Source organism: Megalobrama amblycephala, linkage group LG19 (genome assembly GCF_018812025.1).
Source record: "Megalobrama amblycephala isolate DHTTF-2021 linkage group LG19, ASM1881202v1, whole genome shotgun sequence".
NCBI classification, from domain to species: domain Eukaryota; kingdom Metazoa; phylum Chordata; class Actinopteri; order Cypriniformes; family Xenocyprididae; genus Megalobrama; species Megalobrama amblycephala.
This window is the reverse complement of record NC_063062.1, coordinates 23,281,360-23,289,384: the sequence shown is the minus strand read 5'-3', so window position 1 is coordinate 23,289,384 and position 8,025 is coordinate 23,281,360. Positions and strand designations below refer to the sequence as shown.

General features: G+C 38.8%; 1 pseudogene; it reads left to right on the top strand.

Moving 5' to 3' along the window:
- Nucleotides 1-274: 274 nt before the first annotated feature.
- Nucleotides 275-7,111, top strand: LOC125254737 (annotated as a pseudogene).
- The last annotated feature ends 914 nt before the right edge of the window (nucleotides 7,112-8,025 follow it).

Here is an 8,025-nt window from a genome sequence, read left to right as displayed (position 1 = left end):
TGATCTGTTTGAAATTTGTGATGTTTCGGTTTAAAGCAGGCCTTATAAAATAAGATACATTATAATAATAATTATTAGTAAAATTTTAAATGTTGGAAATATATTAAAGTATTGTTAAAATATTGTTAATTCTTTGTTTTATAATAATTGTTGTACTTGGTGGAAGTGGAGCGGTTCCAAAATACAAAAATGACGTCCTCATTTCCAGAGAGGGAAGTGGCACCACCTGCTATTAAAAAAAAAAAAAAGCACCACACAAAATCTTTATATAAATCAGGCAGCTGACTAAAGAGTAACATAGACTCATAAGAAGAGAGGGATGTGGGTAATTCTGTATATTTTCTTGTTACTGTCTTGTAACTATATCTGTGTAGCTTTGATGGTCAGTTCAGGTTCCTGTCAGCTCCAGGGACACTTTACATTGAACGGGATGTTCCAGGATGGAGACCTTCTCATTGGTGGTCTGTTTGATGTTCAGAGATACCTCAAAGTATTCCCTGAGCTGAGCTTCAGAACAGAGCCAAAACTACCACACTGTGAGCTGTGAGTCTGGACTACAACACCTGAAGAAAACTTAAGACAATATTTTTTTTTTTTTTTGTGACTGCATATATATTTATACATTGTAACTTGTCAATGATAATTTAGTCTTATATATATATATATATATAAAATGCAAAGTGTAATTAAATTTGGAACTATTGTGTTATGAAATTCAGTTAATCTCTTATTATTATTATTTTATTTTTACAGTTAGTATTACTAAGTTAATCACAATTTAATTTATATTGTCTTCTCTAGCTTCTATATGACAAGCTTCCAGCATGCACGAACAATGGTTTTTGCGATTAATGAGATTAATAACAATCCCCACCTGCTGCCAAACATCACACTTGGTTACCAGATCTACGACAACTGTTTAAGGCTTGGAGTGGCATTCCGTGGTGCCACAGCTCTGGTTAGTGGGACAGAGGAGACCTTCTCTGACGTCAATTGTAAAGGCCCACCACCAGTGATTGGAATCATAGGTGATCCAGGTTCTACTCATTCTATTGCAATTTCCAGTGTCCTGGGGCTGTTTCGACTGCCTATGGTATGATAGTTAAAACATCTTTTTAGACTTTAATATTTGATTATCTAATATGTCATGTTTTCATTCATAATAGAACTTTGTGCAAATATCACAAACCTGCTTCACAAAAAAACTATTTTTAAATACAATACAATACAATAGCTTTAGAACTGATAACATTTGTTCATCTTTCTCTGTCTCTTGTCTCTGCTTCCTCATTTCTAATTAGATTAGCTACTATGCCACCTGCTCCTGTTTGAGTGACAGGAAAAAGTACCCATCTTTCTTCAGAACAATCCCCAGTGATGCCTTCCAGGTGCGGGCTATGGTTCAGATTTTGAGACATTTTGGATGGACCTGGGTTGGTCTTCTCTACAGTGATAATGACTATGGTATCTATGCTGCTCAGTCCTTCCATCAGGAAATGCAGCGGTTTGGACATTGTGTTGCTTTTTCTGAAATACTGCCCTATGATAATAACCCCCGAGATATTCAACGTATAACAGGAGTGATTCACACCTCTACAGCTAGAGTAGTGGTTGTTTTTTCTGCTTCCATCTTTACTGATACCTTTGATGAACGAAGCTATGTTGCAGAACATGACAGGGCAGGCAATGGATTGCAAGTGAAGCTTGGGCCACTTCAACTGTGTTTCGCACACCACGTTTCCTGCCCTTACTGGGGGGCACACTGGGCATTGCCATCAGACGTGGGGAGATTGAGGGGCTTCATGACTTTCTGTTACATCTTCGTCCCAACAATGATCAAAGAAATATTAATAGTGAGGATCTTCTGGGAGAACATGTTTGGGTGCAGTTTTGAAACTGGGGATAAAGAGACAGAAGGAGAGCAAGTGAAAAAGGTCTGTACAGGGCAGGAGGATCTGAGCAACGACAAACTCACCATACACTGATGTTTCAGGGTTGAGAGCATCTTATAATGTGTATAAAGCAGTTTATGCCCTGGCACATGCACTTCATAACCTGATGCAGTGTGAAGAGGGCAGAGGACCATTCAGTGGGAACAGTTGTGCTGACACAAATCTGAAACCCTGGCAGGTAATTTTCTCTAGACATATAGATGAGCTGAATGTGGAAAAGCAAAATATGGGCTCTATATTAATTCAAATTTCAGATAAAAATATAACACCTGTCCTATATACAAACTGTACAGCTGGTTCACTACCTACAAAAAGTGAACTTCACCACAGGATTTGGGGATCATGTGTCATTTGATAAAAATGGAGATGCTCTGGCCATCTATGATGTGTTGAACTGGCAGCCGAGCTCTGATGGGTCAATAAGGCTCCACAAGGTCGGTATAGTAAATGAAGGGGCAGCATCAGGGATGATGCTTACACTGGATGAGGATGCATTTTACTGGAACTCTGAGACAAAAAAAGTAATTAACATCGAATGTTAAATGTCATAAGTTTTTCAGATATAAAGTCTAAATACTGTTCAAAGCTAAGATGAGACAAATGAGAATAACATAATGTAAAAGCCAAGCCTTGTTATTATGTAAAAGTGATGACAAACATGACTGATAACAAATGATGTCTCTTTCAGCCCCCACAGTCTGTGTGCAGTGAGAGCTGCCCCCCAGGAACCAGACGAGCCACGAGGAAGGGCCATCCTGTCTGCTGTTTTGACTGTCTGCCATGCGGAGATGGAGAGATTTCTAATACAACAGGCGAGGAGATTGCTGGCAAAATTTGAATATAATTTGATAGAATTTTCGGTAACACTTTACAATAAGTTTCATTAGTTAACATTAGTTAACTTCATTAGTTGACATGAACTAATAATGAACTGCACTTCTACAGCATTTATTAATCTTTGTTGATGTTTCAACATTTACTAATACATTATTAAAGGGTAGGTAACACACATAGTTTCTATCAATCTCATGTTAATCTTGAGTACCTGTAGAGTACTATTGCATCCTTAATATCTCCGAAAAGTCTTTAGTTTTATCATATTTATAAAAGATAGATACACTGTACCAAGTCTTTCCGAAAAAAGTCGAGCTCCTGGAGGCGTGCCTGCCGTGGGCAGAGCTAAAGAGTCACGAGCGCATGCAGCTCTTGCGTAGAGATTGTCTGCAAGCTGCGACATCATTATAAATAAAAAGGGAACAAAAACGTTCATGTTGTTTACATTTTATGCACTTGCGCGCTGATTGCCAACAAAACACAGACATTTGATGCAGTTACTCACCGCCCGTCATCAGCAAATCCAGTGACAAACTGGGACTTGTTAACAAAGCGTTCATCACCGAAATTCCAGGAACAAACAAACATACACGCACAACTCTGTTGCTGTCCCGGAAAAACAAACTTCATCCATTGTTCCCTTAATGCTAGGTTCTTTGGGAAGTTGAAAAAGATAATCTTTCCCTCACAACCAATTCAGATCCTTTGGTGACAAGAGCTGTGTCTCATTTCGGAAGCTGCATCCTCCGGAGGTCGCATTTTGAAGGCTGCATACGTCATTATTTAATGTCTTATTTAAGAAAAGTAACCGTAATAAAATCGTCTGATATTCATTGTGAGGTGTAAAATACTGTAATTTTTTTCTTACTTTGCATTCTAACAGTTATTTTTCTTAAATGAGACTGCCTCGATGATGTATGTAGCCTTCAAATGTGGCCTTCGAAGGGTGCAGCCCCTGAATTGGGACACAGCCATTGTTGAAAAATCTCTCGGCTTTCGTAACCTGAACGAAGCATGTTGATGGGCGTGCTCTTGCTCTTGGTGATGTGTGTGTGCACGCTTATCAGGGAGAAGTGTCTATAAATGGAATTCCACCCTTTATTACGTGATAAAGGGCCATACTCTAAAAAAAAACTCTCTGAAACCTGGTCTGAAACCGGAACTAGTGTATTTGGCACAGAAATACTCTGTCATACATCCAACTCGTGTTTTGAAACTTTGGCAATGTTAAGCATGAGAATCTAACTCTTTAACAGTGTAAATAAGTCAGAATGCATGAAATAGCATTTTCTCTTAAAAATCTTACCTTGTGTTTTTTTGTTTTGTTTTGTTTTTTTGTTTTTTTCTTACCCATAGATGCTGTTGAGTGCATGATGTGTCCAGATGAGTTCTGGTCCAATCCAGATAGGAATCAATGTGTCCCCAAAGAAGTAGAGTTTCTGTCCTATGAGGATCCTCTGGGCATCTCTCTGACCACTGCATCTCTGCTTGGCACCTGCTTCTGTGCTCTTGTGATGATTGTCTTTGCCTATCACCATAACACTCCCATAGTACGAGCCAACAATTCAGAGCTCAGCTTCCTGCTTCTGGTGTCACTCAAACTGTGTTTCCTGTGTGTGCTACTGTTCATTGGTCAGCCACAGTTGTGGACGTGTCAATTAAGACATGCTGTGTTTGGCATAAGCTTTGTCCTGTGTATCTCCTGCATCCTGGTCAAGACTATGGTGGTAATAGCTGTGTTTAAGTCATCTCGACCAGAGGGCAAAGGAGCAATGAAATGGTTTGGAGCAGTTCAACAAAGATGCACAGTTCTGGTCCTAACTGCCCTTCAAGTTGTGATATGTGCAGTCTGGCTCTCTACTGCCTCTCCAACACCCCATAAAAACAACCAGTATATCCGCTCTAAAATAGTATATGAATGTGCTATTGGCTCAGTGGCTGGTTTTTCTATGCTGCTGGGATACATTGGACTGTTGGCAATAGTTAGTTTCCTCTTAGCCTTCCTGGCGAGAAATCTTCCAGATAATTTTAATGAAGCAAAATTCATCACTTTCAGCATGTTGATCTTCTGTGCTGTGTGGATTGCATTTGTTCCAACATATGTGAGCTCACCAGGGAAATATGCAGTTGCTGTGGAGATTTTTGCCATTCTGTCTTCAAGTTTTGGATTACTGGTGGCCATATTTGCCCCAAAGTGCTACATCATTCTTTTACATCCAGAGAGAAACACTAAAAAAGCAATAATGGGAAGAGAAACACAAAATAAATAGTTTTATATTATTTAGCTCCACCATCTACAGACACATTTGTGACAGAATGAATAAAAAATCAATATTATTTAGTATTTATTTTACTATACATTTAGTTTACTTCACAAACTGTATATTCTAACCCCTAAACCTTCTCTTAAACCTACCCATCACAGAAAACTGCATTTATATATATATATATATATATATATATATATATATATATATATATATATATATATATACGCATACATATATATATACATACATATATCACTCTGTGCTCTTTTCCTCATCGGAAATAAAAAATATGCCCACAAGGATTTTGGATATTGCCATCTTTGTGGCGCACACACACACACACACACACACACACACACACACACACACACAAACAAACAAACAAACACACAAACACACATACACATTCCGATCAGTCGCCATTGTTGAGTGCAACATCCTGTAACAGTCTCATGTCAGTTACATGCAGTTTATCCTCTGTAATTCTATTACCCACCCTGAGAGGGCACCAGTGAGCAACACTCTCAGGTATAAACAGGTGTGGGCAGTAGAAGTCAGCTTTGTTACTGAAGTTAGCAGAAGTGATGGGAGAAACTAAGCGTTCCAAAGCTTCAAATCAATTGAACCAATTGCTTCGCAAAATAATTCACTGTTTCGAAGCGTTCGGAAAACCACATATTGGTGACCCCTGCTGGTCAGAACAGTATAAATGCAACAAAAACTTTATGCCAAACATGCGTAAAAACACCTTTTACAAACCCATTGCAAATGTTTTATTGAAAATAAAATCTATCAAATGCCATTAACTAATCATCTAATAAGATTAAATATCATGTTTCTGTATAATGTGTTCTTTAATCATTTGTCGGGGCTTGTTTGATTTGTTTCATAGATGGATCACCTAAACAGGCCAATAAGAGACTATTAACTACTATTATTCTTTTAAATTATAGTAATGGTTAATTAAAACGTCTACAGAAATTAATAAAACTGATCAGAGATCAGGTAAAACCCATAGACGCTTGTTCAATATTTCACCACTGGGGGGTGATCTCAGTGAATCCGCATGATTCATGGGTTCACAGAGGTCTCCCCCAGTGGTGAACCATTTAAATTTTGAAAAATTTTGAACCATAACAAAGCCTCATTTACTAAAATCATGTGACTTTGGCAGTTTGATACATGCTCCGAACCACTGATTGTAAACAAAAGATTTGGAAAAAGTTCGAAATTGCCTATCACTAGTTAGGTGGCATGACCTACTACTCCAAACCATGAACACAATCCTGGTTGAAAAACCTGATATGGTTTATGGCTCAATCTTAGGATAGCTTTGTTCTCTTTTTCTGTATTTGTGGTGACAGTCAATTTCTGCATATTTTCTGATGTGATGTATTTTGTTTTTTGTGTAGAAGGACCTTTTTTTTTTTTTTTTTTTTTTTTTTAACCTTCGTTTGTGGATAACGCCACATACTGGATTATCAATTATCAATTTTTCTGTATCTGGACAATTGCATCAAGGACTCTAAAGGGGGAAATGACTGGCACTTATCTTCATGTCAGTTTGTGTGTTCAGTTGTGTTTGTTCTATGTATACTGAATTAAACAAGGATCATTGTCTTCATCAGTACAGATAAGATTTTTTATTTATCCTACTGATGCACACTGTATGCGTTAGGGGTTAAACGGTTCTCGGTAAAAAATCGAACCGTACCGTTCTGCACATTCAGTTCAGCATGCACTTGCACCATGGTTCATCTCATATCTGACGACGCATACACATCTAAAATATGGTTTGCAGAAAATAAATAAAACAGACAGAGTTAGGCTAATGTATGTTTCTGTTGATGGATACGCATTCTGGCTTCCCCTAAACTTTGTTCAATGCGAATGCTGTATGCTCTATATGACCAGTCATTTATGCCGTCATCACACGGGTGTTGATAGCACACGAGCGCAGGTGAGAACCGAACAGCACACGTTGCTATCTGTGTTTAAACTAAACACATTTAAGCTTTGCCAATTTCAACATTCGAGTGCAAGGCGCGAAAGAGAACTGACGCGAGCTCTGTGAGAAGATTTGTTGTGCACTCATCTACGCGTGTACAGCACGCAAATATTGAGGTCTCTTTCAAGTCTTGTACTTGAACGGACAAATTCACACAAAATTATGTCAACATGCCCGTCTTGGCGAGTATCCGAGTGAGCATAGTCGGTTATGTCTTTAGTGAACTTTCTTTAGTGAGAAAGAACGCATGTGTTCAGTATCAGTGTACTGATCCATGTATTATGTCTTCAAGAGACAACAGCCCTTGCATTCCTGCCGTCTGAATGTGTTTTTAATGATAAACAACAAAAGACAAGGGAATCACTGATTGCTCATGACTGAACAGTGGTAGACTGGGTAAACCCAGCCTGATCTGCCGGCGATTTGATTTTGATTTGATACATTCATTTCTACTGCTTCTGTTACACTTTTGCGGGAACCAATCACAGACAGGCTTATCCACCTTGCTCGCTATTGGCGGGTATAACACGATGACGATAGAGAAGCGATGGCAAGCATGACCGTCAATCCAATTCCTTTTAACCTCTCGACGATGCTGAATGACTTTAGTTTAGCAAACAAATCGCTCGAGTCAGTGTAAATACCACTCACTTTCATGTTTTTTTTGCACAACCTGCAAAAATCGCTCAGTGCCATTGCTGCTTCTGCAAACCGCTGATCAATGCTACAAACTAAAGGTGTGTTCCATTCGACCGTAAGTGGACTCTGAAGTGAACTTCACAGGGTATTTCGCCATCTTAAGTGAGATTCCATTCCGAAGGGAGCGAACATGTTCAGTTCGAAGGGCACTGCGAATGGAATAGGGAATAAGGGAACATCGATACATCACTTCACAGGAAGTAGAGAGGTAAAATCACCCAACTGTCATTGCGCACCGCGTCACCAGTCAGAACTACGATGG